This window comes from Nuphar pumila, chromosome 15, assembly GCF_984573655.1.
Source record: "Nuphar pumila chromosome 15, dmNupPumi1.hap1.1, whole genome shotgun sequence".
NCBI lineage: Eukaryota > Viridiplantae > Streptophyta > Magnoliopsida > Nymphaeales > Nymphaeaceae > Nuphar > Nuphar pumila.
The window spans coordinates 72,933,418-72,941,543 of NC_143263.1; the positions used below are offsets into that span (position 1 = coordinate 72,933,418).

At 35.5% G+C, this 8,126-nt stretch overlaps 1 long non-coding RNA gene across 1 annotated transcript; it reads left to right on the plus strand.

Moving 5' to 3' along the window:
* Positions 1 to 2,444: 2,444 nt before the first annotated feature.
* On the plus strand, positions 2,445 to 3,673 carry LOC149815587 (uncharacterized). Its single transcript, XR_016427929.1, has 2 exons — positions 2,445 to 2,581; positions 3,483 to 3,673. It is a non-coding gene; the product is annotated as an uncharacterized LOC149815587 (long non-coding RNA).
* The last annotated feature ends 4,453 nt before the right edge of the window (positions 3,674 to 8,126 follow it).

Sequence of the window (8,126 nt, forward strand, 5' to 3'; positions counted from 1 at the left end):
TTTATTATACTTCATATCCGAATATAAAAAAGTTAGATAGAAATGAATGGTGGGCAGTTTGCAAGGTGAAGTCCAAACTATACCCTGAGTATGATCAATTACAGGAAGATGAGTTAGCTGAAGACAACGATTACTATCAATCAGATGATGTCTATGACTTCGCTTATGGTCACGATGTTGCGCATGATATGCATGTCATATCTCTATTGGCCGATGAAACATTCATAGAGGAATGTGATCCAATTGATGTACCAAGTGGATGGGCAAACAATGAAGAAGAAGAAGAAGAAGAAAGTCAAACTAGTGACGATGAAGAATTCTCAAGCTAGTGAGCAAAATCTTGTACTACAAACCTCTATTTAAATGCATTGCAGTACTTGATGTGAATGATTTGAATTATTTGAATGTATTGTAATACTTGATGCAAATGAATGAGTTGTATTGCAATACTTGGTGTGAATGATTAAAAATTTTATTTGAATGTATTGTAATACTTGATACGAAGGATTCGAATGCATTGCAATACTTGATGTGAATGATTTGAATTATTTGAATGTATTGTAATACTTGATGCGAATGCATGAGTTGTATTGCAACACTTGATGTGAATGATTAAAAATTTTATTTGAATGTATTGTAATACTTGATGCGAATTATTTGAATGCATTGTAATACTTGATGTGAATGATTTGGATTATTTGAATGTATTGTAATAATTGATACGAATGATTCGAATGCATTGCAATACTTGATGTGAATTATTTAAATTATTTGAATGTATTGTAATTTATGCAACGAATGATTTGAATTATTGCAATACTTGATGTGAATGATTTGAATTATTTGAATGCATTGTAATACTTGATGCGAATGATTTGAATGCATTGCAATGCTTGATGTGAATGACTTGAATGCATTGCAGTACCTGATATGAATGATTTGAATTATTGTAATACTTGATGCGAATGACTTGAATGTATTGTAATACTTGATGTGAATTATTTGAATGTATTGTATGACATATGTTATTTGTTAGAATATGGTTCATGGAGGTTACAGTGGTCGCTCATCCAGTAGTAGCCAGGCCCAACCTTCATCTTCACGAGCTCCTGTGATAGGTATATCATTTAACTAATTGGATGCTTGATTAGTTCAAATGCGCATTCTGAGAATTTCTAACATATTTTTTTACAGATGATGTTTCGCCTATACACGACCCACCTACACCAGTTGATCACACAAGTCAGGAGCCAACACAGGAAGCAGGGTCTTCTCAGTCTGGCACAAGAAGACTCATTCGAATAGTGTATATCGATAATCGACTGTAAGTATTTCGTTTTCAATTATTGCATATCTTATAAATATTTTATATTGATATTTACTATGTAACAATTCATGTGCAGCACGAGGTTTGAGTCACAAGAAGTAGTACGGGAGATTAGGAATTCACTTATTCAACATCTACCAGGACCAATTGCTCAATGGAAAGAGTACCCAAAGGAGGTATTAGACAGATTGTGGTCCTCATTCACGGTATACAGTTGTTCCTCATAGTTAATGTGTTTCATATTTAATTTTTTTAAGTAATGTCTACTAACTTTCTGAAAATATTTATAGACTTCGAATCGCTTCGCAACGACGATGGAAGAAAATGATGCAAGGAAGGTGTGGCAGAAGGTGGCTACCAATCGATTTGCAGACATGCTGCACACTATGAAGACTGCAGCAAAAAAAAGCATCTGACGTAGTAGATGATCCACTACAGTGGAAGGGCCATGACCCTATTACTATCAGGAGAAATTACTGGGATGAAATGTGCGATAAGTAGGCGAGAGATGCATTTCAAAATCGCTCTGCGAAGGCTGCACAAAATCAAGCGAAAATGCCCGAAGCCCATCTACACACAGGTGGATCTAAGACATTTGGGAGCCACTTGAAGAAAATGGTAACTCATCAATATATAATATTAATTTTATAAGTATTGTTGCAAACTTGTGTACTAAATCTTTTATCCTTTAACTTCGCATGAAGCAGAAAAAGGAGGCATTGTACTATATAAGGATGTGTTTGTTGAAACACATAAACGGAAGACCACGGGAGTCTTCGTATTAGAGAAGGCGAGAACGACAACGGTATGTATTTATTCTATTAATAATCATTGTAATATGCAAGTTATCATAATGTTATCATTAATTATTAATGCATACTTTAAACATTATTTTGTAAGAGGCATATGAACAACAGATAGTAGAGCGATATGGCGATGACGCTACTCAACATCCATCATTTGATCCTGCAGCATGGGTGACTACAGCAGGTGAACCCAAAAAAAGGTCGCGTGTTCGGGTTTGGGAGTAATCTGAATACTTCACCAGTTATTGCTTCTTTCAGTTACGGCTCACAGGCTACTTTCGCCGACATAAGCTCCAAGCAGCAGCCTATTCTTTCCGGTGATGATGTATGCCAGATCATTAAGGACACAATGCATGACTACTTCCATGACACCGTCGCCCCCTTTCTCCGAGATAAGATCACCAGTATTGTGCTGAATAAAGGATCTTCGATTGCAGGTCCCTCTCAGGTATAATCACATATTCAATTTTTTGACTGCCTTAGCACACATATGAGCATGATAGAATCACATATATAACTTTTTGCCTGCCTTAGAGCACATATGAGCATGATAGAATCACATATAGAGTTTTTTTATTGCCTTAGAGCACATATGAGCATGCTATAATCACATATAGAATTTTTTTATTGCCTTAGAGCACATATGAGCATGCTATAATCACATATAAAGTTTTTTGCCTGCCTTAGAGCACATATGAGCATGATAGAATCACATATAAAGTTTTTTTGACTGCCTTAGAACACATATGAGCATTCTATAATCACATATTCAGTTTTTTGATTGCCTAAGAACACATATGAGCATGTTATAATCACATATTCAGTTATTTGACTACCTTAAAACACATATGAGCATGCCAAAATTACATATAGAGTTTTTTTACTGCCTTAGAACATATATCATTCATGATAGAATCACATATAAAGTTTTTTGCTTTGCCTGCCTTAGAGCATATATGAGCATGCTATAATCACATATTCAATTTTTTGACTGCCTTAGCACACATACGAGCATGATCGAATCACATATATAACTTTTTGCCTGCCTTAAAGCACATCTGAGCATAGTAGAATCACATATAGAGTTTTTCTAGCTGCCTTAGAACACATATGAGCATGCTATAATCACATATTCAATTTTTTGACTGTCTTAGCACACATATGAGCATGATAGAATCACATATATAACTTTTTGCCTGCCTTAGAGCACATATGAGCATGATAGAATCACATATAGAGTTTTTTTATTGCCTTAGAACACACATGAGCACATGATAGAATCACATATAGTATGTAATTTATTTCATTATATTTTATTTATCAATACTGATTGTTCTTTTCTTGTGTAGGCTGCTAGCGATAATCAGCGTAGCGGAGCTGAAGGGACAGATAAAGGCAATGAACAAGAAGACGCACAAAATCTTGGCGATGATTAGAGAACTGTGTTGAAGAAGTTCTATTTTTTTATGTTTCCTAATTGTAATTGTTGAATTGTAAATAATTAAACTTGTTAATTTTAAGGTGGAACAATTAATTGTTGTAGATTCCTTTTATATGGAATATTTTAGTGTAGTTTGTTTTTTATTTACAGGAAATATAATTTGTAGCGTTCTCGGTATTTAATTTTCAAATAATTTTTTTTTTATTTTTTTCGTGTTTGCGACGGATTAGCGACGGAAACATCCGTCGGTATGTATATAAATCTAGCGACGTCTTAGCGACGGACGTAAATCCGTCGCCAATCCGAGGTCGCCGTTTAGTACCGGCGGATTTGGTGATTGAATACAACGCTCGTTAGTCCATCGCAATTAGCGACTGACCTGGTGACGAATTTATTCCGTCGCCAGTTAGCGTCGAAAAATTCGCGACGTATGCATACCGTCACCTCGTCGTCGCTAATCCGTCGCTAAGCCGGTTAGCGACGGAATGTGGTCGTCGTTAATCCACTGCTTTGTTGTGGTGAATCAAGACCGTCTCGAAGCCAACATAACTCAGTCAGATTCTAAAGAGGAGCCCTTAACTATTGAAAAGTTGACTCAAATCCTCAAGGAGTTTACCAAATGCAATATGGCAGCAACAATATCCAAGGACGCAAGTATGTCTTGCTCTTGTTTTATAATTGATTCCTTGAACTGTTCATGGATTATTGAGTCTGAGGCCTTTGATCATATGACCAAGCAAAAATCATGCTTAGTGAATATTAAAAAATTCAACAGTATTAGACCTGTTTCGGCCTCCAATGGCTCTTATATGGAGATCACCGGAAGGGGTGAAGTAAGGTTTTTTGAGAAACAACAACCTGATCGTGCATTATATATTCCAAGTCTAACTTCAAATCTTTTGTCAGTGAGTAAGATTACTCATACCTTGAACTGTAATGTTATATTCACTCCTACTGAGGTTATATTTCAGGATAGCAAGACAATGAAGATGATTGGTAAGGGAAAGGAATCAAAGGGGTTTTACATCTTGGATGGAGAAAATAAGGCCTTTCTTACCAGTCAAGATGATGAAGGAAAAGCATGGCATTTGAGACTTGGGCATCTATCAGGCTCAATTTTGAAAAGGTTAAAACCTGATTTATTTTTTGATTGCATTAAATGTGAAATATGTCAATTTGCTAAGATGACTTGACTTCCTTTTCCTCAATTGGAAATTATGTCATCTCATGTTTTTGAACTCGCTCACTTTGATGTGTGGGGGCCTTCACCTGTGATTTCTTATGATGGATTCAAATATTATCTAACCTTTATTGATGATTTTTCTAAAGTCACATGGGTATACATTCTAAAAAGGAAAGATGAAGTGTTTAATTATTTTATAAAGTTTTACAAAATGGTTCAAGCTTAATATAGACGCAGAATAAAAATTTTAAGGACAAACAATGGGACAGAATATGTGAATGAATAATTTGTAAATTTCAGAAATATGCATGGAATGCAACACGAAACAACTTGTGTTGGCACTCCTCAACAAAATGGAGTCGCGGAATGAAAAAATCGCCATCTTCTTGAAGTAACAAGATCTCTTATATTCCAAATGAATGTCCCAGAGATTTTTTGGGCAGATGCAGTCAATACTGCAAGCTATATTATAAATCGTTTGCCCACTCACATTCTTAATTTTAAATCTCCTCTTGAAGTTTTTAATGGAAGAAAACATTCCATTAAACATTTGAAAACTTTTGGCTGCGTTGCATATGTCTGGCAACACCCTTTCAACAGAAACAAGTTTCAACATAGAGCTATCAAGTGCATTTTTATTGGTTACGCCTCTTCAAAAAAGGGATACCGATGTTATGATGTTACAAACAAAAAACTTTTTGTTTCTCGAGATGTGAAATTTGATGAAGAAAAACCATTCTTTGAAAGACAAGGACAAGAATCTCAAGGGGAGCAAGCTTGAAAACCAGAATTTGTTTTTCCAAATTTAACTCAAGAAGATGAGGTTACTTGTGAAAACCAGGTTGAAGAAAATGTTGAGATTGATGAATGTAATTCAATTGAGAATGATAGTAATGAAAATAGGCTCGTTCGACAGTCCGAAAGAACTATTCGGATGCCAACAAGATACCATGATTTTGTCACTTATAGTGCCATGACATATCCAATTGAAAAATATTTAAACTATGCTCACGTGTCACAAAAATATTTTGCATATCTTGCTAAGATTTCAAATATACAAGAACTAGTTACATTTGAAGAAGCTTGTAAAAAGAAGGAACAGTGTGATGCTATGAATGAGGAACTCAAAGCAATGGAAAAGAATCATACTTGGGAAATTTGTGACATTCCTAAAGATAAAAAATTTGTTGGTTGTAAATGAGTGTATAAAGTCAAGTTCAAAAGTGATGGAACCATTGAGCGTTTCAAGACACGACTCATTGCAAAGGGATATTCTCAAACATCAGGTATTGACTACATTGAAACCTTTGTTCCTATTGCAAAAATGAACACTGATAGAATTTTGTTATCTATTGCTAGCAATTTAAATTGAAAATTATTTCAGCTTGATGTTAAAAATGCTTTTCTACAAGGAGATCTATGTGAAGAAGTTTTTATGCAAGTTCCACTAGGACATTCAAGTTATAATAAAACAAATGTTGCTTGTAGACTAAAAAATGTCATTTATTGTATTAAACAATCTTCAAGAGCGTGGTATGCAAAATTGAGCCAAGCTTTGGAAGAAAAGGGATTTAAAAGATGTGTTTCTGATAACTCTCTCTTTGTAAACAAAAATTCTCAACATATCACTATTGTGCTCGTCTACGTTGATGATATTATTATTACCGACAATAATAATGATGATATTACAAATCTCAAAAAGTTTTTACATGAAGTTTTTGATATTAAAGATTTGGGACAGTTGAAATACTTTCTAGGTCTTGAGATCGGGCATTCTAAAAAGGGGTTATACCTGTCACAAAGAAAGTATGTAGTAGACTTGTTAAATGAGACAAGAAAAATGGGTGCAAGGCCGGTCGATACACCCATAGAAGTAAATCACAAGCTTGAGAAGCCTGAAGAGGAGCCAGTAGAAGATGTCAAGCAATTCCAAAGAATTGTTGGCAGACTCATTTATCTCACAGTTACAAGACCAGATATAACATATGTTGTTAGTGAGGTAAGTAAGTTCATGCACAATCCTCAAAAATCTCATATGGATGCTATTGACAGGATTCTACGATACATCAAGAAAGCTCTAGAACAAGGCTTGTGGTATAAAAAAAATAGAAAGGTGGATATTTGTGGCTATACCGATGCAGATTGGGCTGGCAGTGTATTGGATAGAAAATCTACCACTGGCCTTTGTGTTTTTGTTGAAGGTAATTTAGTTGCATGGAAAAGTAAAAAACAAAAAGTTGTATCTTGATCAAGCGTTGAAGCCGAGTATAGGGCTATGGCAACTATTGCATGCGAGTTAACATGGACTAAAGCTTTGTTAGAAGAAATGGGTCTGAAAGTTAAAACTCCCATGCCTATGTATTGTGATAATCAAGCCGCTATCCATATAGCGACAAATTCAATTTTTTATGAAAGGACAAAACACATAGAAGTTGACTATCATTTTGTTAGGGACAAAGTTCAAAATAAAGAAATATCGACTCCCTTTATCTTCAGCTCAGAATAATTAGCTGATATTTTGAATAAAGTTGTGCCAAAAGATCAATTTCGCTATATTTTAAGCAAGCTGAGAACATATAATATGTATGCATCCCAACTTGAGGGAGAGTAATGAATGGTTTCACGACACCAGAGAATGGCAAGGATCAAGGCATCGTTTGGGGTATCAAGGCATTCTCCTTTCATTTCTCAAGATGACTCTTTGGTTCTCTCGCATGTAATCAATTTTTCTTTATTGTTCTTATCTGTATTCACCTATATATATAGGTGAAGTTGCATAATGAAAAGTATGCTTCTGGTGTTCGTGGACGTAGGTCTTATATGACCGAACCACGTAAATGCTCTCTTCCTTCTTTTCAGCATTTATCATGATTGCATGAATGTTTTTCAACAGGGCACAACATTCGGGCCAGGGCAGGCACCTTTATTGGGGATTTTCAGGTCAGTATGTAGGTCCACCCGTGCCTTATCAGAGGTGCCTTGGATGCTCCTCATTCATGCGATGGATGGAAACCCAAACACCACGCATGGATATATCATTTCACACGAGTCCCACTAAAAAATTCAGAGTTGTTCATGGTCTAGATGAACGATATCCGGAACACAAAAAATGGATGGCTGAAAAACAAGCAAAAATGGTGGTGTTTGGGTTGCCATTCATCATATTGATGAACGGTATCCAAAGCACCTTTGTTTATAATACTGTGAGAGTTACCAACGACCTGATGCGATCTCCATACTAAAAGTGTGCAATTACATTGCATCTGATACTCCCTCTTGAGAACTTGGGATCCAGGGGTCTTGTAAGGTGATCCTTTATGTGACTAGCCAATCACATGTAAGGTTTTTAAAGGCGTGAGCGTTTCTTGA